Source organism: Euprymna scolopes, chromosome 11 (genome assembly GCF_053919585.1).
Source record: "Euprymna scolopes isolate OS-2025 chromosome 11, ASM5391958v1, whole genome shotgun sequence".
Classification (NCBI taxonomy): domain Eukaryota; kingdom Metazoa; phylum Mollusca; class Cephalopoda; order Sepiida; family Sepiolidae; genus Euprymna; species Euprymna scolopes.
The window spans coordinates 56982474-57009973 of NC_136492.1; the positions used below are offsets into that span (position 1 = coordinate 56982474).

The 27500-nt window shown below is 33.0% G+C and overlaps 1 long non-coding RNA gene across 1 annotated transcript in view; it reads left to right on the forward strand.

Moving 5' to 3' along the window:
* Nucleotides 1–27500, forward strand: part of LOC145287863 (uncharacterized) — a 76648-nt gene that overhangs the window by 10337 nt on the left and 38811 nt on the right. The gene's annotated exons all lie outside the window — the stretch shown is intronic.

Genomic DNA, 27500 nt, shown 5'->3' on the forward strand with positions numbered 1-27500 from the left:
AAAAATCGGAATGGGTAACTGTGTCGGAATCGGGAATTCATAACATAATCGGTAATTGTATCGGAATCAAGAAAAGTATTGGAATGTTCTTATCATTAGTCTTATCAGAACTGTCCCTTGTACTCTTACTATAATGAGTATCACAGTTTTCTTCATGTGTCATGTTTTTTTTTTCAACTCTCTGACAAACTTCATGATGTACTTAGTTTTTTTTTCCTTCCACTATACTCACCCAGTGATCTGCTAGGACGAGCACGTTTACTACATTGCAGGAATTTACTTTCCGTTAATTATTATCGGGTTTGAGGCATTTAGTTCTCTCCCACTGCAAGAACTGTGATGTCAGGTTCAGACAGTTGTATTGAGAAGGCAGCGTCCCTGAGGAGAGAAGCACATCGTATTCCCCTGTGAGGGCGCATCAAAAGATTAGCAATAATCTAACCCCTCATCAAAGAGAAAAGACAACGCCCGTGAAGGTGAACCTTCTAGAACTGTACAGGAACAGCATTACACTGCAATCAACATGGACCAGTTCATTATGTAACGTTGTCCGGGAACCAACATGTATTTTCCGTCGCAAAGGAGACGAAGAATAGGAAAGAACTTCAACTCGCTTTTTGTTTGGCACAGCAACATTTATTTCCTCATGTTCTCGTTATGGCTGTGACGTTCCTCACGTGATCGTTTTTTCAAGCGTCATTCACGCGTTGCACGTGATCGCGACCGTTATCCACGTCTCTAACGTTATCTCCTTTTTGAAGTCTTTATTTTTCCCTTGACGTTGACGTCATTCTGCATGCATTTGCATACGCGCGTCCGCGCTATGTTACAATTACAGAGATGGTGTTCTTGCTCTGATGAGTCTGTCCATTTATATTTTCATATCCTAGAAACTTTTCTGTTTCTCTAGTTTGCATCCGTACCGTTTGTTTACATGTTTAAAATGCATTCATTTGCATAGTTTTCTTTCTAGTCCAATCAAGCCTGTTTCCGTACCCCATTTTTACTAGTTTGGCGCATTCAGGAGTTGTACCTATTTCTTTCTGATCACTAGCGACTGTCTGTTGCGATTACCGTGAACAGAGTGACGTATCTGTAAATAATTACAAATATACGTTTGCATGGTTTCAATATTATACGTCAGTGGATGATAGGACATGTCATACCTCGGGTTTCACGGATAAGGTGTAAATGAATATGACGTGAAAGAGTTTCTTATCCATTCATAAAGCTGAGATCAAACTTTTTATGGATATCGTTCCAGACAAAACATGAAGCCACTTAATATAAGAAGCTAAAAATATTATTTAAAGGTAAAAAAACAAAAACAAACAAAAAAACTTGCCAACGTTAAGTGTTAGATGAAATAGATTCTGACCCAGAAAACAGCAACTCTTATCTCTTTGTCAGAGTCAAAATGTTTTTTCGGAGTGACTAGATAGAACTTTAAACTGGAAGCAAAATGCAACTCTTTAAACGCCAGCATTTCTGTAACAGACCATAATAGAATTCTAATGCATACATAAATATTATTTGCTAAAACCATTACATGAACAAATATAGTTTGTAACGAGAAATTCATTTAAATTACATTAAATACATTCTTCAGACAAAGTACTTCAATTTCACCTTCCTGAAAAATGTAAAAAAAACAACAAACAAACAAACAACAAACCAAAACATTTGGAACTTTAAATATGACCTCACATCTTTATATAGGGAGGTTAATTTTATCATGAATTAATTTTAGCTCATAATTATATTCTCTCTTATTATGTCATACCTGTTCTCATTCTTTTCTTTTTATTTCATTTTTCTCATCCTGTAGTTATATATAGAGAGATATGGACTACTGACTGAGATATACTTAAATACGTCGAGGTAAATATAAATAACAACTGACCGAAATATAAATAGATACGATTACGTAAAGATATATATATATATATATATATATACATATATATATGTGTATATATATATATATATATATATATATCTTTACGTAATCGTTCACACCTATATTTAGTCAGTTCACACCTATATTTACATCATACATACATATATATATATATATATATATATATATATATATATATATATATCATATATATCAGTTTGCTTACACCAATTTGCACCTCAGTTAATACATATGCACATACATATATATATACATATATATATATATATATATATATATATAGGGAGAGAAATGATGTGATACGTTTGTGTGTTTGTGTGTGTGTGTGTCTGTGTCTGTGTCTGTATGTGCATATGTATTAACTGAGGTGCAAATAGGTGTAAGCAAACTGATATATATGATATATATATATATATATATATATATATATATATATATATGTATGATGTAAATATAGGTGTGAACTGACCAGGTTGTGCATACACATACATACAGTCACACACACACGCACACACACACATATATACATATACTTATATACATGCATATATATATCCACATATATGTCTGTGCGTGTACTATATATATATATATATATATATTTATATAGATATATATATATTCTCTCTCTCTCTCTCTCTCTCTCTCTATATATATATATATATATATATATATATATATATATATATATATACCGTATATTTCGCCGTATAAGACGACCGTCAGAGAAGACAATGTACAAAATTGGAGCAAATTATAAGAAATTTATATATCGGTTGTATAAGATGATTGCTAAATCACGAAACATGTTTGTTTAATCTAAGTTAGAGGTTTAAACACCCGGTATCTTATGCAATATTGTTTTTTAAAGATGATTTTTAACTTTAAGGGTCGTCTTATACGCCGAAATATACTATATATATATATATATATATATATATATATATATATATATATATGTGTGTGCGCGCATATAACGTTTATATAATTTTTATTTGTTTTACCTAAGCATTTATATATTGCTGCACATCTATAAGCATGTTCTGGTCAACTAGTTACAAGTAACTAAGGACCTCTTCAATGTGAGATTATATATATGATTATATATGAATATGCATGTAACCTGGTTGAAATACACATAGATATAAACTGTTTGGAAGGTGTAAACGTTTGAAACGACCAACATTTAGAAGCAACTCAATACCTATGCAGATATCGATATAATGAGATACACCCGTCTCTTTTTATTTAAGTGTAAACTCTGGGTTTCTTCAAAGTCAGGTAATCTTTACTTGTGTCTAACACTTGATCTCTATATGAGATAGATATTCGAGCATACAACTGAAGTTTGACTTTACCTCCCAAACGTTGAGTTAGTAAACCTGTTAAATATGTTATAGCATATCGTAGAGTCAATTGATCTTACCGGATCCCAGGACAAGAATTCAGCTATTCTGGTAGAGTATATACGTAAGCACTGCTACTTGAAGGATCATCACTAGGAAGTGGTGCACCATTTCTTTGTATGAGTCGTGTCGATGGATGCCATGGACACGACTCATATTATTTGGACTCCGAATACTATTGTTATTGTTTTATATTTGATCCTGGTATACTAGAAAAGTTAACTATCATTTGAACAGGCAGGTAAGGCGGAAAGGCTGACGACACCATAGGATGACGTCTAGAAGGTAATTTCTATCTATCTATCTATCTATCTATCTGTCTGTCTGTCTGTCTCTCTCTCTCTCTCTCTCTCTCTCTATATATATATATATATATATATATATATATAATAACTTGAATATTAGGGAAGACTTACAGAGTTCTCAATTACATAATTAAGACAATAATAATATATTATATCATACAATTAATCACTGATTAACTGTCAATTCTGTCGGTAAAGTGTTAGTTTACTAACCTTCTTCTCCGGAAACCGTCGGCACGTATAGTTAATCAGCGCATATATATATATATATATATATATATATATATATATATATATATATATATATATATATATATATATATATATTCAGGTGGATTTTATAAGTGTGATCTAAATGGCATTAAGTCTGACAAATCAGACTTAAATTTTAACCAATTTTCAATCATTATTGTTGTAATATAGAAATATCTACTAAAAATTTTAAACGTAGTAGATAATGGGCAATGCAGGGTCGGTGCAGTTATATATATATATATATATATATATATATATATATATGGGAACGAAAGTAAGAAATATAAATTAATTGCATCGGGATCATGGTGCATATATTTTGCATCAGAATGAATATATTGTGCATCGGGGTGCATATATTGTGTATCGAGGTTCATATATTGTGCATCGGGGTGCATATATTGTGCAACAGGGTGCATATATTGTGCATATAACTTGCAGCACATACAACCAACTTGAAATACGTTTCTGTGTGTAGCTTAGATTTCAACCACCGATGCTATTTTCAGCCATATGAACGCAGTAAAGGCTAATTCTCTCTTTATAAACAGACGTAAAGAATTTTATTTTCTACATGATAGTCAGAATCGATTTTGTGTGTATTATTGGCCTACTGAATATCCTCGCTATCATACTGATGGGAAAAGTATGAACCCGTGATTTCTCACTAGAAAAAATATAAAAGTGCGTTCAGTAAGAGAAAAGGTAAATTAAATTGCTCAGCATATTATGATGTCTTTGACCAGCTTCATTTTTTTTTTTTGCATTGGTTTCCACAGTTTGATTCTTAGAACCAGGTACTCACAGTGGAGATCGCCACCTGTAAAAGTATAACGCCGACTTGTCGGAACTTACTTCACCAGCGATGTTTTGTTTATGTTTAATTAATCCAATCCAATGGCTCGGGTAGAATGGACAGTTTTTACCGGCTTTAAATAACCTTAAAAGCACCTGCTTTTATTTTCATCTGAAAAGCCTACAATCCACTCTATAATAAGCACAGTGCATTTATCTGCAAATGAACAAATACATGTATTTCGATCCAACCATGCAGAAATTAACGAGTAAAACACGCGCTTTTGTCTAGCCCCATGACGAAACCCATTTTAGTGGTAAAGTAAATATCAAGTCAGACAACCACCTCAAACAACCGCTGTGAACAGTTTCTCCTACTGTTTTTGTGTACCCAAAAGTAATTGCAAATTCCATAGATAAAGTTTCTTTCTTAGAAACTCTATATAACGGAGATACTTTCCAAATGACTAAAACATGGACGTTTTCAAGTCCAATATATACAAATTCTTGTTTTGACCATTCTTTTAAATAATCAAATTCTACCAAATTTCCACAACTAACGATCCTTATGGGGTTCTCTCAGTGATCACCTGACACTCATGAACCTTTATTTTCGAGAGGATTTGGTTTTTAATAAGTGGTGAATACCTAATAAAAAAATAACAACGTACTTCTTTCCCGTCACGTATAAGTTAGCAAGAAAAACACGGATTTTTTTTTCTAGTCTACGGACGAAACCAGTTTCAAATGGTGAGGGAAACGAGAAAGCAAATAGCAGACAACCACACCAGATTATTTCTGCTGCCAGAAATATCGTATAATAGTATGGTTACCAGCGATAAATCAATGGTAAACAACTATTGCAATGATGCAAAGTCAATTGAAACAACTATCGAAAGAGGTGTAATGTAACAGAAAATCTGGGGAGACTTGTTGTCATCTAGACTCCAGGGAACACCATAGGTCAGTGAATAATATCTGAGGATGACCTGTGTGAGAACTCCTAGTGAGTACAAACAATTATTATTAATAATAATAATAATAATAATAATAATAATAATAATAATAATCCATGCATGAAAAATTAAATCACTTGTGTAAGTCACTGATTTTTATAAGATTATTTTAGTAGCATACGACATGATAACTAGATAAATACCCCATTGGAGAAAAATATTTTTTCGGTCATTTTTTTTTTTAATAGAGAGTGTACACTGGTATAATATATCACCCTACGGAGAGCGATGGCTTCACTAGTCGCTAATAAGTTAAAATTGAATGTTTTTACTTTGTTTCATGCAATGGACCGTATTTAAAGTGAACAGTATCCGCATTTGCTTCGCTTCTAATTTCGTTGTGAAGAGGCAAACTTGAGCGTAAGCTGAAATGCCATTCAACAATTTGTATACGGGGTTTGTTAGACCAACGTTGCATTGGGCTTCCTGACATTTCTTCCCGTTTCTCGCATCAGATGCAGCAACTTACGTCGATGTTGATCTCCCAGCTGTCCGTCCACCCACCCCAGAAACATATTCCCCATCCGACACCCGACCACCTTACTTAACCACTGTAATTACCGAAGAAGAGCCAACAGAAAAAATAAATAACTAAATAAAAGATGCAAATAATAAAATAAATAATCATATGTTAGTACGCACGCACGAGGACATACGGAGCAGTTAAATCTGACAGTTATTTGAGACCATAGGGAGAAAGTAGTAACCCTAGTTGAAGTCGGTATTCTAATCATGCTGGCTTAAACTGAGCTGAGAGAAGGAGGAAGTAACTAAATACTGAGGTCTTATGTACGACATGAAAAGAAACTTGAAGTTTAGTAAGACCCCATCACTTGAGAAATCATAGTTGAAATCAAACTCATGAAAAGGGATGTAAAAAAACTACCTGACAAATATATCCAGTGAAAAAAAATTTACAGATAAAAACAAGAAATTGAGAAAAAAAAAAGAGAAATAAAATCATGTGTGCATGCCACTGTGCCCGGATTAGACGTCTATATTGAAGCAAACGTTGCACAATCTCTATCTAGCATTACTTTAATCCAGCCATATGGCTAACATCTAAAACGAAAGCGGGTCAGAAAGTTCAGATAAAAGTATATGTATTTTTTTAAAAATCTTGCATTATAAATGTTTATATTTCTCTCTATCTCTCTTTCTATCTCCCCCCTCTCTATCTCTCTATTTATTTATCTAAGACTAGTGTCTCATTCTGAGACATGGTCCAAAAAAAAAAAGAGTATCAAACCTAATAGTTCCCGAACAATCAGATGAGTTCCAACCTCTGTTTCATCGCTGAAACGTCGCAGTCCTGGGCCTCTTTTACAAGTACTTTAATGGAATGTACCTTGATGTACTTGCATTTTTCCTCAACGTACTCCCGGCCTACCCAATAAGCAGCAGATAGCCCACCCTTTCGCTGATGAGGTCCTAGATTCAGGAAAGCCTTCTACTCTAATAGTTTCTTCCCTAGGACTGCTAGACTTTGGAATTCCGTACCTGTTTCCTGCTTCTCTGACTGTATTAATTTGCTGAAGTTTAAATATAACACACACACACACACACACACACACACACACACACACACACACATCGACAGAGAATAATATATATATAGTGGATAATTACATTTTAAAAATAATATATATATATATATATATATATTATTAATACTATACTACTATTACAACGCGTGAAACTTTCTTTAAAAAGTTTTTATTATGCTCGCAATGAAATCCGCACATATGAAGACTAGTGTAGCTTCTACTAACTGAAAACTTACGAGAAGCTTTTGTTAATTTTTGTAATAGTAGTAGCAATAGGTAACACACATTGAGGTAGAGTATATGGCTATTGGACTTTAGATAAAGCCGCTTTTACAGAATAGTTCATACTTAGTCTAGTTTCAACTCCAAACATGTTTAGCTGAATTAGACTAACTCTTATACCACTGCCATTTGTGATAGTTGTAGTAATTTTTTTTTTTATCTACGCTCGCTAATGAGTGCATGATGACTTCGGCAGAGCTTCAATCTTCATTGAATGAAAAATGGCGCTGGACTCTCTGTTGAACACGGTAAGTTTGTAAAAATGATTTAAAAATAAAAAAAACTATGCAAAATACTGTTAGAAACCTCCTTAATATATGTTAACGTGACATAGGCTAACATATTCGGTGGGGTTTTAACAGTATTTATGTATAGTTTTTTTTTAAAAACTCATTTAAACTTACCGTGTTCAGTAGAGAGTACGGCACGGCGCCATTTTTAATTTTCCAATCGGTAAACACTGTATGTTTTTCGAGCTGAATAAACATGTTACATTGAATAAAATCACTAAAAACTTATCCAGTTAAGTAGAAAAGTAACTTATCTTGCCTTTGATAACATTTATTTGTTATATATTTGTTTTTTGACAACTTTTTCAAATCTATGTGTGTAGTAATACAAACCCCAATTTTTTTTTATTTAAAAAACATGTTTTAGTAAATAATAATAATAACAACAACAATAATAATAATAATAATAATAATAATAATAATAATAATAATAATAATAATAATAGTAAGCAGCTGTTGCGTTAAGGCAAATTCATCTGCAAAGATTATCGAAAGAGGTGGAGAATACTGGAAATCTGGAGAGAATTATTGTCACTCAGACTCTAGAGAACATCAAAAGTTGTTATCAAAGAGAAATGTTTGATGATGGCCTGTGTGACTCATCCTAATAACTCTTTAGGAGTATAATGATCAAATGGTGGTGTCGCATCGATTGACACCACATCATGTAATTATGAATAATCAAATAGATGGAAATATTGAGGCGGGAAATAATTAACCAGACCTTCACTGGATGTGTGCGAAGAGGACTGATACCTTGGGGGATCATTGCCATCCAAATTCCTGTGAAGACAAATGGTCGTTGTCAGCGATAAATCAATAGGATGTTGCTGTCGCGAGAAAAAAAAAATCATTGAGAGGTGGAAACTACTGTGGATCTGGAGAAACTTGTTGTCATACAGACTCTACGAAACACCACCAGTTCTTGTCAGTGAGTAATCTCTGATGATTTGTGTGAGTAAAAATAATTAAAGTTAAACATTAAAAACGGTAATGCTACGAGTGAAACGAGATAAAAACAAGCCGATCCGAAAAGAACCATAGCCGATATATAAACAAAAAAGGGAGATAACTCAAAGTTTTAACATTTCTTTAAAACTTGTTGACCCAGTCTCTTACTATAAAAGTTTCCTATTTTATAATACAGATATGTATGTTGCTGCTGCTGCTACTACTACTACTACTACTACTACTAGTAATAGAAGTAGTAATAGTAGTAGTATGCGTTATTCTCTTTTGGGTAAAAAAAAAAGACGATCTTGTCGAATAATCATCCATATTTATTACTTTTGATTGTTTTTGCACATAGTTTGGATAGCCATGATCCTAGGTTTGAAATTGTACATTTTTTAATACTAAAGTAAAGTTGTTATTTATTTAAGTTGAAAAAGTTAATTCCATGTTGTAATGGCTGGCGGCCATTTTTTTAAGATTTGTTTTTATCTTACACACACACACACACACACACACACAACTATCTATACTTTTTAAGCATTTTTACGAAAAACAGTTTCGTATACCAAAATACAAACTTTGAATATTGTTTGATAATTAGTCTCGACAGAATTTAAGGAATTCAAATGGACAGATTAATGGGTTAAAATAAGTTGGGTTGTAACCCATTAATCTTTTATTGTTGTTAATTTTAATAACTTATTGGTAATAGCAAAATCGTGAGAAAAAAGGCCGCCAGCGATAAAAGAAGCGTCCTCGTTCAGAATTCCCACACATTAAAAAATAAATAAATAAAATAATCTCTATGATGTACACAACTGAATGGAAATGTCATGTTCCAGAAATCACGTACATTGATCAAGTAATTTTATTTTTTAACTAAGAAAATGAAATTTTATGAGTAAGTAAGGAGGGAGAATCTTACATCACCATTTTGAAGAAACATAAAGAGATAACTCAATAATAATTTAAACTTGCGCGATCAGCTTTGTAATGCCTACGACTTCCCATTAATCGCTTTAAGTCGTGTAAAATGATTTTCTTTATAAAAAAAAATAAGCCTCTTTGATCAACATACGTAATTTTTGGAATATGATCTTTTCGTCACGGCTACGTACATCATAAAGATTATTTTACATTTATTTGCTGTTGGTATAAGAGGAGTTTTGGACAACCACCGAAAATTTTTTTTTTTTTAATTGTAATTATAAAATTTAAAAAGCAAAAATAAAATTATTGCAACTTTTACTATGCCCCTCCCCAACTTAGTCACCCTAAAAATGTTTCTCGGCACTAGTTAAAAAGATTATATTGTATAAAACCATTCCATTTAATGTTCTTTTGAGAAAAATACGTGTAATATAATTTAATCATGCAAAATACTATTTGATTAACCGTGAGAAGAGGCCATGTTTCAAAATGGGCGCTTCTGTTTACGTAGTTACGAATTCATAATTAAAAAAAATAATATTGTTTTTTTTTCTTGGCGAGGTAAGTAAAATGAATTTAAAAGATAAATTGCATTTTATTTCCGAATTTAATAACAATAAACAATTTTATCCCAAATGTTTGCTTAATATGTACATTTCAGGACAAAGTTCATTCTTTATATATTTAAAAAAAAAAAAGTGTGTTTTATATTTTGGGGGAAGGAAGGGAACTTCTCCTTTTAATAAACAATGGCAAAACATTATTTCATGTTTTTTTGTTGTTGTTGTCCCCTCCTTCCATAAAATAAACAACAAAAAAAAAATAGTGGGGAATTTTTTTTCTCGATTTTCGTTTTTTTTTTTTTTTTTTTTTTTTTTTGTATTTGCGTTCTAAAAATGGTCTCCTGTCCTTAACTAGAAATTTTAATAGTAAGGTTTTCATTTTTGCCATTTAACGTTATTTAAAATTTAAGTTTATTTATTATATTTATTTATTTTTTTATTAACAATTGTTTGGGAGTAATGCCGAAACCTATTTCATATTACATTAAATTATTTACATGATGGAATAGGAATTTATCCACTAATTGCGCGTATTTTAATTGTGTAGCAGGTATAACATTTTTATTACTATTACAAATTATAACTACTACTACTATTACTACTACTACAACACTACTACTCCCTTTATTATTATTACTTCTACTATATTACTGTTACTGCTACGAATATACTACTACTGGACTGGAGGCTTAAGTACGTCCTTGGAATTAAGATAAGAACCCCCCTCCCTCCACACAAAAAATAAAACAAAACAAAAAACAAACAAACTAAAAACGTTTTATAAGTAAATGCTTACAAGAAAAACAAATACACGTCCAGATATTTGGTATCATGGCGAAACGTTATTGTTTATGTGCACGAAATTGGAGATAAATGAAATTAGTTTGTAAATAAAAGATCACGTGGTTGTTTACAAATACAACGGCAGCGAAAGGAGAAAGAATGGGGCAGCTCTAGACTTGTAGAGATTCCAGCAAACAAAAACAAAGGCAGCAGCAGTAGATGTCTACGTTCGTTTGCTTTATCCTTGTACGGTAGTAAATACAAGAACACGTGGTGTCGTGTTGTACACAAGAAAAGACAACGAAAATGAAAAAAAATAAAAGGAAGACAGTGAGACAGACAGTAGACACAGGGGCAGAGAGAGAAGGGGAGAGGGTGAAGGGAAGGGAGAGAGAAGAGAGGGAGTGGGAGGGAAAGAGAGGGAAAAGGGGAACAAGGAGTGTTAGAAAGTGAGTACAGAGAGAGAGAGAGAGAGAGAAGATAATAAGAGGGAGAAAGGGGGAGGAAGAAAGGCGAGGAAATAAGAAGGAAGAGGAGAAGAGCAAGTGCGTGAAAGAAAACTAAATATTTCAACCACAAAAACTCATAAAATGTAGTTATTTTATATATATATATATATATATATATATATATATATATATATATATATATATATATATATATAAATGAAAACAAAGGGATGTAGTGTTTTTACCTGATATACGCAATGGTAAACTTCAAACTAATATAAATAACAGTATTTATATATAGAAAATTTCATCCCAACCGAATTAACAAAGCTCAACACGCAATAGGGAGTAGAGCTTGTTATAAGAGAAAGAAAATCGTAAATTGTTTTTTAGAGTATTCAGTCAAACAATAAATTTTGATTGTAAGTTTCAACGTACAGTTTTAATTTTCTTTCTCTTATATATCTAAGATATATATATATATATATATATATATATATATATATATATATCAATCATCCACATACAGTACTGTTGCGCAGCTCGTCAGTGCGGGTAGACAAGCAACTTCTTCAAGCAAGGATCGAAACCCGATCGTCCAAACGGCAGTCGTAGCTTCTAACCGTTACGCTATATGACTGCTGCTGTGCGAGCATTGCATTAACAATGTTTTTACATTGTCCAAATACCTAAGCTCAACTTGTATACACAAAGCGCATCGCTTTCTACGTTAATGCTAATTTGTATATCACTTCCCAATGTACTCAACCTAAGATAGGGAGCATTATAGTCCTGTTTCGTTGTATCACAACTCATCAGTGCCTCTAGATTAGCACCTCTTCCAAGCCGAGGATTGAATCTAGAATCATCGCGTTGGCAGTCAGCAGTTCTACCGATCGACCCACGGGAGCGGCACCCGGAAATAATCTCGCCAAATGTCTATTTAAGTAAACATCCGTCCACCACTTTTACAGTGCTCTAACCGCTGTTTATAAACAAAGAGCGAGCGTCGCATTTTTCAGTCAATTAAGTAGCGGGTGAGATTACTTACAACAGTGCTATAATATAGCACTGCTATATATATATATATGTGTGTGTGTGTGTGTGTGTGTGTATGCGCGCGCGTGTGTAAATATGTGTTTTTTAAATTACATTTCACCTTTTTTTATTTATACCAATCCTTTAATTTACGAAGCTCGATGTAATTACAGAGCATATAACCAAATGAATGACAAATGCTTACATTCCAAATTTCAAGATGACCATCTTACAATTTATTCCTTTTGTTTTCGTTGGCATGCACAATTCTCCATTGCACCGATTTCGTAGCGAAAAATCATTCGTTTATTTATTATATCAATCAATGAATATATTCTGTCCTGAACTCGTAAGAAGAAAAAGCACCTATCAATTCATTAAAAGAAAATAAATGCATATGCGCATGATTACAAAATCTGAAAATTGGGAGAAACGTTGCAATTCCGTTTCATTTTTTCTTTTATTACGCCATTACATCAGTATGTCACAGCTCATCAGTGCGGCTAGACTGACAAGCACATATACCTAGCCAGGGATTGAAGATCCAACCATTTGGTTGATAGTCGGCAGTTCTAACCTCCGACCCATGAAATCGGTGCCCGTAAACGACCTCATAAAATGCCTATTTATATAGAACCTTACCTACCGCTTTTACCATGCTTGACCTGCTTGTTTATTTACAGAGAGCTTTTTTTTTGTTACATGGTAGTCCCCACTTATCAAGGCCCGGAAGCCACTCGGAGATAAGGGTTATTGCGTATACAGTAATCAATGGGATAATATCGCGGTAATCGTTAGTAATGAATAAAGTGTCTTACTTAAGGGGGCAGTTTATCAAGAATTTGTTCATGTTGAGCTTGAAGACATCCAAGATCTTTCGATGACCTACACGCCCATGTACCCCTTCTTGATGCAAAACGCTAATTAAGCAACGGGTCAAATCATTTTACGACAGTGATCTACCTAAGGAGGGGGGGGGGCTTAAATATAGTCATCCGTATACAGACTGTTTTGCTGTATCACAGCTTATCAGTGCGGCTAGACTAGCCCCTATCTCTAGCTAGGGATTGAACCTACAACCATCTAAATGATAGTCGGCAGTTCTAATCTTCGGCCCATGAGATCAGTGGCCGTAAACGACCTCATCAAATTCTCATTTATATAGGCTGCTTTTACAGTGCTATTACCATTAATTCAAGTTTGTGATAATATTCTTTCAGTCTACAAAAAGATGGTGTCATCATATTAATTAATGACTCTTCTAATATTTTCAGGTGGCGTTTGACATAGATCGTGCTCTGTGCAATACAGAAAACGCCCCATCCCTGTAAGCTTGAGGAAAATTGACACGGCCGTAGCCAAAGCTGAGTTGGTATCCATATTAGCAATGCAAATGGTTTGTTTGTACTCTGTCGATTTTTCTCCCAACATAGCAAACACTCTTTTAGCATATTGAGCATTATACACTGTTGTTGATTGTTCTCCTTTCTGTATTATTAGGATTGTTCTAACAATGTTGGCATTGGTTTCCGTGATATCTTTCCAGACAGAGAACGGATGCTTACAAGGAGTAAACCATAGCCAGCGTCACATCTCGTGTAATGTGTATATTAGCCAGATAGAGTTTTTAAGTATATTATATACAAAAGATGGCGAGGTAAAATCCGGACTGTTTCCAAATTTATATAATGTTCATGTTGGCATACAGAAAGAATGTGTTCTTTTTAAGCGCTTTAACGTTGGTGTTGCTTTTTAAGCGTTTTAATGCATGGGATAATCGCTGGACATTTGTGGCAAATGAGTCACTCGAAGAAGATCAGAGGGCAGAACACAAGGCAGAGAAGACACCCCACTCAGATATTCATAAGATGTAAAAATATTGTTTCAACCTTGAACATGACAGACCAACACATGGACAAAATTAAATATGGCAGACCAACAGATTAACAAATTATATACACAAAATTCAACATTTTCTACACACAGCCATGTTGATAATGTAACTTACAAGTTAAAACCAGTACTGAATGAAGTAGAAATTTGCTTGTTTGCCCTCTACGCAAGCAAGGCCTGAAGATACGAATCAGATGTTCGAGACTCCTCCTTCCCCTCCTCCTCCTTCTCTTCCTCTAATTAATAATTTTCATGTGATTGTACGTGGTTTACTACGCTTTTAACTTTTCATATTCCTCTGTTCTCTCAGTAAAATGTGGTTGTCGCTGAAATAATTAATTCTTGTGTTTGCCTTTTTTTATGCCAGAGATTAGCGAAGCGTGTATTGCGGTTAATTTCCAATGGTTTTGCGGTTAGCTCACAAGGGCGCCGTGGTTAGCTCCCTGGGATGTCTAAGTCAGTTCATATAAACGCCGCAGTTAATTTCGAAGTGTGTTTTGTCTGCCCCATTCCCCCACACACAATCACATTAGATACTTGGGATGACGCGATTTACACTTTGGATGTACCTTAGTTTTCTCCCTATGGTACCGGAATACATGCTTGAAAATTCAAATAAAGAGATTCAGAAAGTAGCAATTTATTTTGATGGTGAATGGTCTAAATGTATCAAACATGTCGGATTTCCTTAGATAGAAGAAAAACAAAAACAAACAAACAAACAAAAATTCTGTTTTATTCTTATTAGCATTTACAGTTTTTTCCCGCCATGTTCTTTACAGGAAAATCCTTTATTTCGCTTTAGTTCTTTCAGGAAATTATTACTGTGGCTAGGAATATTGATAAAAATTGATAATATTTTGTCTTACTCATTCAAAGATTTTACGCCCTTGATAAGAAAAAAGTTTCGACATTTTTCTACCTATTTTTCTTACCAGATAAACAATTACAATCTGATCATCCAAGAAATAATGGATGACACGCGCTGAAAGTTTATTTAAAGTGAAGCGGTTGTCCAAACCAACTTGATTCAGCGGTAAGACAGGCTCGAGACAGCTGGAAGCTAGATGGGATGAAGGAGCTGCCAGAATTGTCGGGATGCCCGAAATATTTAAAAGTAATAATTATCTTTGATTACTCAATTTTCGCGGATATATATATATATATATATATATATATATATATATATATATATATATATATATATATATATATATATATATATATATATATTAGATGGAATTGAGCAATTGCATCGACAACGGACAACGCCGGACCCAAAGTGGGGTTCCATGTACTGCATCTCATCAGTGACGTGCTCCGACGTATAGATTGCGTCGTGGCCCATAGGGTTAGGTCGTCAGTATTGCACACTTCATTGGGGCGACGACCTGGGTTCGCGCCTATGTCGGAGCACGTCACTGATGAGATGCAGTACATCGAAACCCACTTTGGGGCTGGCGTCGTTCGTTGTCGATGCAATTGCTCGATTCTATCTAATTCTGGGTTCTAGCTTTATCATGGAAAAGTGTATGCGAACGGGTATATATATACTTACCGATTCCGATTCTTTTTAAAGCTATAAACATTTAACTATAAAGTTATTATTTTATCTCAATTACAGTAAAAAAAAACACTTGTTAAATGTGCAGATATTTTCTCAAACGTAAAAACACATTTATGGGGAGGGGGGCGATTTGTAGAAATTAGTTTTACTAATTGTTGAAAATCAATACATATTTATTATTTCATTATTACATCCAGCAATGGAAGATGTTGTTTTAAACAAAATAAAATAAAATATAATTAAATCAATCGTTTTTGACATTGGAAAATAGGAACTTTTTTCGATTTCGATGCCACTAAGTCTCGATTTTTCATATTCCGGATTCCGAATCCTATTAATCGACCTCGTCTGGATGAATGACATTAAGAAAATAAAACAACAGTAAAAAACATTTGAACAAATATTTTTGATATAATGTAATGGATGACCCTGTTCGATTTCAGAAACGAAAAAGGTCGTTGGAAATTCAAAATAAATGGACATGGCGGCGTTTATTGACATACTTGCGAGTAAATTTATATTCTCGAATGCTATCAAGGCACATCTGCCAAATAAATCGCGACCACTGGTTACTCTGGTCTAGGATGTGAAGCAGATATTACCATTTCTATTCTTTATTTTTTTTTCTGTAACCGTCATGTCCTATTTTATTTTAGGGATGTCCCGTGCTAACACAGAACCCAGGATATTATTCACTCCATTTGATACGCTTTTCTGAGTACGATCTATTATTTTTAGGTACTATTAAAAATATGAACGAACAGAAAAATAAACAAACAGCGTTTGGGGCAATTTTTTACTTTCTTTAATATTTTTTTATTTAGTTCCAGGGAACTTTTGGTAAAATTACTTCAAATATGCTAATTTTTAGTGTTCACTTCCCTATAACGAATAAACACACACACACACACACACACACACACACACACACACACACACACACACACACACACACACATATATATATATATATATATATATATATATATATATATATATATATATATATATACTGGCGCTAAATAACGATAAAGGCTGAGGTGCTGAATGGTTTGGCTTCGATTCCAGCTGAGGCACTGAAGTCATGTTTTTTAAAAACTTTTGAAATCATTACAGAATACAATATAATATTCAGTAGAGAATTTGCACTATGATAATAAATACAAAATCTGCATGAATTAAAATGTAATATTTAAGCGTATTTTACGACCAGGCAATATATATATATATATATATATATATATATATATATATATATATATATATATATATATGCTTACTATTGCCAACATTTGTGAGTTATACATTGTGTTATGCCAATGATTGTCAAAAATGTATTGTTTCGATACCTGTTTAAGTTGGGTAACACGCACGCACGCACACACACACACACACACACATACACACATATATATATATATGAAAGTATTAAAAAATATATACATTGCAGTGTATTTTTCCCCACCTATTGAACAATGCTGAAGAGTAAGTCTGTCACTCATCCGATTTCTAACATAGACTCAATATGACCAGATCGATGAGACATCGGTACACCAAAATTCAAAAAATTCACCTAAATCTATAGTTAAAAAGAAAAAAAAACTTTGTTCGCTCTTGTAGACCTACAATCAAACACTTTTTTATTTTTTCAACTTACTTATCATACATATATATTTCACAAACACACACACACACATATATTATATATATATATATATATATATATATATATATATATATATATAATTTTTTTTTAAAAGCCAAAGACAATGCAGGGAAAGACCGAAATTATGACAGTAAAGAAAGAAACACAAACAAATGTAGACGGGTATGCTTGAGTAGAGGAGTGTCTAGTCTTTATTCGTCTATCTTTCCTCACCTCAATGTATAAATATTTATAACAAATTTGCTGGTATGTCCGGTGTATGTAAAGTCCGTGGGTCGTATGGAACAACAATGCTTCAAGCAAACTACTACCTACTCTTATATATATATATATATATATATATATATATATATGTATATATATATACGTTTGTGTAACATGTATATGCATATATTTTAAAATAAATATTTAAAATCACTTTTATACCTACAGATATTAGTGTTTTATGTTACGCAATCATCAGTGTGAGAAGTGATAATTACTTCTGGTCGGGAGATCCGACCTCAGTAACAAACTCACTCTTGACTTTGTAGGCTAGCATTCTACCCCAGGGCCACGGCAATTAAAACAAGATCTGAAAGAAAATAAGTAGATATAAACGTCAAATCAGAAGACATACATAGAAAACAATCATAGAGTATTCAACGACCAGAAGTCAGAATGTTGTATTTCTGCTAAAGTTGACTGCTTTTCACTAAATAGGGCTCAGCTTTATTTTCCTGAAGGGGTTTTATAACTATAATATGTTTTAAATAAATATTAACAATTATTTTTACACCTACCTACACTGTTTCATGCTTATGCAATCATCGGTGTATGTATTTGGAACAAGGAAAATATCTGACAATGTACTATATTAATAGCTAGAAAATCTTTTCTTGTGTGAAAGACTCTATCTAATCGGTCCCTATGATATTTCGGTATATATTGTTTAAATATGCAAAAGCCAAGAAATTTTTTTTTTTTTTAATTATAGATGGCATCACGAATGATTTCAGAAAACGTAATTAACAGGTGCGATAGAAAGATAAGAAGAAGGAATAGAAAAAGCATGACAGCGCACAACCATGTGTCAAATGTATTGAATTTAACCGTCCTAATTTATTAGAATCGACAGGCGGCAAACGATCGATCTGCACTTCCTTGCATTCCAATCTAACAGGTTCGTAATAGACGCCGTTCGTTAAACTCAGGATACTCACAATAAGGAGCAAAATGTCTAATTTTAGTTTATATATTCTTTGAATGGATTCATATAAATATATGAGAGTTGTTCCGAAACTAATGCCTTCTATTTTTTTTTTATTCTGCCCGAATAGATCAGGGGGTGGGATTACAAATTGCACTGTTATGATGACTGAACGTATGCATCCATGATCTGAATGTTTCATCTCTCTGTTGCAGATATTTACGGTGTGAGACTCAAAGAAAGCAACCCCTGTTATGGACGTGCGTCAGAAGCCGAGATGCATTAATGAATTCCTGGCAAAAGTGGATTGAGAATGGTGATGACTATGCAGAAAAATAAATCATGTAGCACAAAACGTCGCTCGTTTTAATGGTATCACTCCCGTCTTCGTAGCTCGTTAACTTTTTTTGACGACCCTAAATAATTGCAATGGCCTAGATTGAATTAAATGACAGTAATTCTTTCAAAGATAATTTTGAATTTACTCACGGGGAAATTTTTTTGGTCTAAGTGATTTGAAAATTGAATATAAATTTGATAACATTTTCACGACGGCACATGTTGCTTTCTTTTCTTTTCTTCATTTCTTTAGCAACACAATTTCAGTTTATTTTTCGAAAGAGATGAGTTCTTTTCTATCGCCACTTGTTAAGGTCTAGAACGGAAATACAATTAAACACGTGGAAATAACAAAACGAATCAAACAAACGCGAGATTGACAGGTTTCGCTCGGATCAACAAATGTCTTCAGAAAAAGTGAACATTTGAAAAACAAAACAAAATGATTGAAAACGATAAAAAAAAGAAACCATTGGAAAAAAGACCTAAAACAGAACGGTTTCGTGTGCTATAACTATTAAAAAATGTTCGGCAGGTTGTGGAAATACGTTTATTGCAAAAAGAAACACAACAATTCAATAAATGTCTTTTCGCACGCACTGCATATTTTTAAATAGTTAAACAATATCCAGTTTCGCGCCAAAACAATGCCCGGTTTCGCGCCAAACAATGTCCGGTTTCGCGCCAAACAATGTCCGGTTTCACGCTTTTTTTTCTGTGTTTTGTCTGTTTATTTCTGAGTAAATCTTCACATTTTATTCTGAAAACTTTCATTGATCTGAACGAGACGGATTCCGTGCTCAATATCTTTTCGCATATATTCATTTATAATAATACATATGTTTGGCTCGTTTTAAACTGTATTGCAGCCCATATATATTCTTAGAAGGAAGTAGTAAATGCTCCAGGGTGCAATTTAATGAGAAATGTTTGCTATTCAATTTGAATACCGTTAATGTAATATGCGTGTATGTGTGTGTCTATAGCAGTTAGTGTACCTGCCTATACTAGAGTGTATGTGTGTGTTCTTTGTGCATTTAAAATAAACAGGATAATAAATAATACTGTTTATTTTATAAATGTACACGTGGAATTATTCAAACCCCAACAAATAAATATATACACTAATAAAACAACTTCATACTAGTAATATGCTGACCGATTAATTAAAATCGAGGAGTGTCTTCGGTAGGTCTCTATGCACCTTAGCAGTATGCATGCGTAAAAAATAACCCGTATGTGGTGAGGAGCCGCAGCCTTGCCTGGCTTACTCTTTTAAAATACAATCGTCTAGACAGAGCACGGTAGATCAAGAGAAGTTAAACTTGACGACAAATCCTGCTATTCGACGGGTAGTAGTAGTTTCAATTGTAAACAACAACAAACTGGTGATATAGTTCTGAGAACAGCATGGTTTCGCAGGTGATCATATATGTATATTAACGCGGAATATTCTGTGTAGCTTAATTGTCATATATTTTCATAACTTACTACCTAACTCTCCATATGTATTGAGCACTGTTGAAGTAAATACTGCAAAATTTAAGCATAAAAATAAAATTATATCTTCGTACGATTTATTTATGTGATTAAATGAAGTAATCATATATATATATATATATATATATATATATATATATATATATATATATATATACATATTGCAACGGGAAGACTTCACTGCTTCAGTCAGTGGAATAGCATTCATTATATGCTGGATTGCGTACCGCATTTACAATTGAATTTCTAAAACGATTTTGCCACCGTGAATGACTCGAGAGAAAAACTATTAAAATATGAACACTGTACTGTTATCACATCGGAGGAGGAGATGCGAAGAGTACACTTTGTCTATCTTGACAGGATACAAAACCAGCTTTGAAAGCTAGTGGGCAAAGATCTTTTTTCCTTCCTACTCCCTCTTTCTCACAGAACAGACCTTGTGAATCTATCTCTTCCTTATCGTTATTTTCATGACCAATACTCGATTGAGTTTCTATCCATGGGCCCCTGCAATACATTCGCAAAAAAACACTCGTCTTCTACAACAATAGTCATCAATTTCCGTTACTCTCTATCTGTGTCTTAAATAAACGAACCTAGGAACACAAACCGCGGAGCTGCTTCCCAGCGGACTCTAATATGCTCATTTTCAAGTCTAATGTAAACAAGTTTTTCTAATGTCGTCAATTTAAATAATTAAAGCCTGATCAAGTTCCACTATAAACGATCATCACGATGTTGTCTAATCGGCCACCATATAAAACTTCGTCCTCGAGTGGTCTTTTCTCCTTGATATATGGTGACACTCCTAGTAAAAAAAAAACAACATCGTACTAACAGACCAACATGAAACGTATAGAATTCAATTTTTAAAATAATTTACTGCAGTGTAATAAACCAACAGCCAGCGTATTTCAAATTTATGTGATACAGATATTTTATACTTGAAAAGTCACCACTTATCAAGACCCAGAGGCAATTCAAAGATAAGGGTTAATTGTTAGGTAAATGGCAAGAAAAGATTGGTCGCAGTGGAACTTGTGTAGAGCTAGATTATCAAAATGGACGACCATAGGAATTTATGCACATTAATCAGACTTGAAGACGACTATGTTATAGTCAACTGTGAAACAGGCAAACGATATGGCGTTCCGCAGACGGGCAGTTCTAAGAATGAAACTCTGCTCATGAAATCTTCGTTTAGTTTTAGGCACAGGTATGGAGTGAGCATTGTTAACGGTTGTTTTTAGTTAAGCAAGTATTAGTTGTGAACGTTTTACGGGGAGGGACTGTAGATTGGAGCTCATTCGAACACCTAGCATAAACGTATCGATAAAGTAGAGATAGACTCGCAATGTGCCCTCTGTGAGAAAGAGTGCGTGGGGGAAGGGAAAATTTAAGTAAATTTTGAAGATTGTTTTCTATCATATCAAGGCAGGGAAGAGTGCCTTTAGGAGCTCCACCCCAGAGGTAGCAACACTGCTCCATCTTATCCGTATTTGATTTTTAAACGTGACAGACTCACTGAAATTCTTATTCGAACTTACCACTACTAGCAATATGAGTTAAAATAATGTCACTGAGTGCATTGCCAAGTCTGCTGCAAAAGAAGGTGGGCTCCTTCTACCGTGCTAGAAAATGACTCACGTCTGAGAGCACCCTATACCTCTACAAAGCCACAATTCGCCCATGCATAAAATATTGTAACATCTGGACTGTTGTATCGACCGCTAATCTCTCTCTCTCTAAAACAAAGTAAAAATAAAAAAAAAAATCTCAAGCCTAATAGTTATGTCACTATTGAAAAAAAAACAACCTCTGTCCTATCCCCGCAATACTGCATCTCTGTGCCTCTGTTGCCCTCCCTCTACCTACATACTCCCAGCGCATCTGACAAGCAGCAAAATCTCACCTCTTTACTGTTGAGGTGTCTAGATGCCAGAAAGCCTCCGCCGAATAGTGTCTTCCTCCCACTGTTAAACTTTATAATTCCTTCCCAATTTCTTGCTTCCCTGACTGCACTGACATGCAGAAGTTTAAATGTAATATGAACAGACATATCAGAAATTAACTCTCTTCAGAAACGATCCCAAATAGTAGCCCCTTTACGTACAAGTAGAAAGACGTTTCGTTTTGAGTGAAAAACAGTAAATGAAGTAACAAGAGACCGACCATCGGACACATTTACGATGAGTTGCGTCCATTCAATCTTCACGTTTAGCAATAAAAAATGTTATTTCAAACTGAATGTTTGAAACGGACAGACAAAACCTCTCTTAGCGATGCACAGTCAATATAATCCTTCATCCTGTCCTCGACAGCCATCAACTTCTTATTCCTCGGTCTGTTGACGATTGTTAATCACGGCAAATTGGACGTGGACAACAACAAGCCGCCCCCTTTTTCGTTAACACCGTGACCTATCCTTTCGGCCAGAACAATTCGGGCTTTGTTAAGGTCACCCAGCAACATTCATTTGTCCCAACATGACTGTTTCGTTTAAACACGCGCTCAGAAAAGAACAATCAATCGACCTGGCAGCTGACCTGCCTACTCGTTTGTATACCTCCTTAGGCTGACAAAAGCTTTTACTCCTTACACATATCCTTGGTCAAGATATATATATATATATATATATATATATATATATATATATATATATATATATATATATATATATATATATATATATATATATATATATTCCGCGTTTCATTCACACTAGGATTCATCAGGTTTATGCGAGGATTTTGTGGTTGTCTCGCGTTTTTATATACGCACCTGCTATTGTGTTTTTAGTTAGCCAACCAACTTTCTAGTTTCCTCCGCACCCTTCCTAATCAGCCAATGAACTCTACCTACTTATTTAGAATTGATGAAGTAAATACTTAAAGTTTACGCATCAATTTCTACTCTCGTATATTAATTTATTTGATTAAATTAAGTAATCATATATATATATATATATATATATATATATATATTTATATATATATATGTTAAATATATTGATGTCCATTACCATCAATGTTTGTATAAATAAATTATATATATATATATATATATATATATATATATATATATATATATATATATATATATATATATATATATATATATAGCAATTGTTGATGACCTTTCTTATTTAAATATACATTTTTCTCTCGTTGGAATCTCTCGACCAATTATATATATATATATATATATATATATATATATATATATATAGACACACACGCTAGAAGCATCTGGCTAATAAAGGGCGAGTAATATTAATTCCCCCAACAGTTTTACGCCAATTTTATCTCCCCTCACGAGGATTAAAATCAATATATATTAATATTAATCTTTATGGCTAGAACTCTTTTTCGATTTTTGGACAAAACCCATTTCATGATACAAGTTTAGAAACCGTCGTAAGTTTAAGCCTTAAGCTTGTCTCAGGCAAAATAGATATTAACGGAATCTTCCTTAATTGTGTCTAATAACTATGGATAAAATTCGACCCAAATCTGAAATATTTGGATTTACAACAGGAGATTATCAACATATTATGCCAACTAGAAGCGCTTTGAAATATCCCCAACATACTGAAAGTTCGAAAATTACTTATTAATTGATGCTTTAAAATGTTAAAATTTCACAAAAATCTCAGGTATCTAAATTTTCATGAAGTGCTTTGATTTGTCTTTGCCAAAACACTAAATTAAACTAAATATAACCCAAACTTGAACCCTTCTCGCCCGCGTTCCACAATTCTTAATGATTACTTATTTAGTTAAGGATAAAACCAGGTACTAGATACATAAACACGCCTAACGTCAAATATATATATATATATATATATATATATATATATATATATATATATATATATATATATATATATATATATATATATATTACTAGCATACTGTCCGTCCGGCGTTACCCGGTCGTAAAATACACATAAATATTATATTTTAATTAATGCAGAATTCTTATTTATTATGAACAGAAATACAGTAGGTATAAAACATAACCTTAAATTCCTTAAAGAAGATGAAGTAAAAAGAAAAAAACCTATAACAGTAAGAAACTGAGACATGTGCATGCGAGTATTATGTTTTTCATCACAGTTTACTTCTTGTAAGTAAAAAGAAAAATACTTGAGGTGAGATCGAAACTAAAGTTTAAAGACAATGAGTTAAGTACGATGACCATTAGCACAGCTTTACATGACCATTAAAAAGTGTTTTCCAACCTAGTTATTCTTAACATAGGTACTCTGTCATGTGAACGATTCACGCATGCGCAATCGTGAAACGGTTGACAAACAGATAAAAATCAGATGATCCCCCTCACGTTCCATTTGTTTTCGGTTTGAACCCTTTAGCAACCACTTTTTCCGGATGAAAACCTATTAAAAAGTTTTCCATATGTCCGAATATCCTATATACCAAATTTCAAGTATGTAGATCAAAAGTTCGTTGAGTATATAGGCAGAGAAGTGTCCTGACATACACATTCTCGCTTTTATATATATATATATATATATATATATATATATATATATATATATATATATATATATATATATTAATTATAATATTGTATCTAATTTTAGTATATACTTCGACAGGTTTAAAATACATATAGCAATTAATTTCACAAAATTTTCTACGTCTTATCTTCGTGAGGATTCGTATATATATATATATATATATATATATATATATATATATATATATATATAATTATTTCTTTTACTATAATAATTAAATACCTACCTACCTAGTGTTTCATCCTTTCGGGAATCTTCAGTGCAGGGTGTCACGATTAACACCATTCGAACGATTCGAACTCGGCAACACGAGACACCTCTGGGTCGATTAGCAAATACTGTATCCATTCGGCTACCATTAACCACGTGAAATAACGTTAAATTTAAATATTTTAAATTTACGTCAATCAGACAGTGATCTAATCGTTATACGATGATCTATGCATGAGAGCTAAATTTACCGACTGTAATTCAGCTTTATATATATATATATATATATATAATATAAAGCTGATCGTCTGTGTGTGTGCTCCTATATGGTTGACTATTTTAAAAACCTGATTGCATATAATGATAGAAGATGTACCGAGGATCAGGAATGGGTATGTTTGCTCTGGCAGAACGGTGGTTCATAAAAATTGTTGGGTCTGCGTTCGCGCCTGGCCCACAAAGTATGGAAATAAAAAATGAAAAAAAAAAAAAGTCTACAAGGGTTTTTTATATAGATGTACATTAGAATACTTTGATAAGTATGTTTCAACTTAAATAGGGATGGTATAATAAAATTGTGGGGTCTGCATTCGCGCCTGTACTCCATAGAAATATGGCACAAACTTTAACAAAGACTTTTCATATCTATTTGCGTAAGTATACTTTGATAATTATGTTTCAGTTTGAAGAAATATGGTATAATGAAATTATTGGGTGTTCGTTCGCACCTGATCTCCATAGAATGTAAATATCTCACAAAGTTTAACAAGGTTTTTAAAAGGAGTGAGGGTCCACAATAACACCTGAACTTTAATCTTAATTCACGTTAGCTTTTATTTACTTTTTAGAGTTGAATCATATTGTGTCGAATAAGTTCACCTCATAAATTCACGTTCTTATTAAAGTGAAAGCCAAAAAAAAAAAAAGTCAAAACTTTACACAATTCTGGGCACAAATTTTGCAGAACGCTATTTTTTCTTTCTCCACTTGCACGTGGCACTCTTTCAAAAATAGGTAAATAAATAAATAATAAAAAACTAAAAACGTTATTCGTTATCGTGTCAAAAGAAGGAAAAATCCTGCTCACGTGATTACGTGTCTTTTTAAAAATATTTACATAACCTTTTTATTTTTATTTATATACCTGTTTAAGATTTTTTGTCAGTGTACTAGAAGGAATTCAGTTGATTACAATCCTTTCTGCGTGTTCTTTACATTACAATAGTACAACCCTGAATCCTACGGCGCAATACTACACTGTTCAATACTGTAAAACTGAAACGAACTGTTCTGCTTGAAAAGGGCGCCATTTTCTTCTTATTCATATTTACATCGATTCTTTGCTTTAAAAAACTAAAGTAATTACATGTTTACTTTTTTAATATCCCATTTTGCTGTTTCAGATTATTTTACTGAAGTAAGTAAAGCTTCATTATTTTTCAAAACTGTTTTTGTTTCTTTGTTTTTCGATATTTCGTCGATATTATTTAGTAAGAGTGTTTAGCAGAAAAGCCAACAAACGACTACCCGAAAAAAATAAATATACAAGAAATAAATGTTACCACAGTCAATAAAAGTTCAGTTCATGTTTTTTTTTGTTTTGTAATAGTTTTTAATGCTCTTTACTTGAAATAATTTCAGCGAACTGAAATTAAAACGAAATTGTAGGCGATAACTACTTAAATGAATTTTTATATAAACCACACATGCCATAATCGAATATTCCTTAAGCACAAAATAACTGAAAACATTAAAATATGTTTATAAATATTTCTTTACGTTGACGGAAATCTCTTAAATTGTTAACACAGAATGCTCGGCTCCCCCCCCCTTCAAATTAAAAACGGGGCTCTCCATTTCAAAGTCGCTGCCATTTTGATTTTTTTAAACCGGTTCGTGAATTAAATTTGTTTTTTTATATAAACTACTTAAAAATACAAACCAATGAACTTTTCTACGATAAAAGTAACTTTTATTGACTATGGTAGCATTTATTGCTTATATATTTATATTATTATATATATATATATAACATTCTGTCTTTGTAAGGAAACAT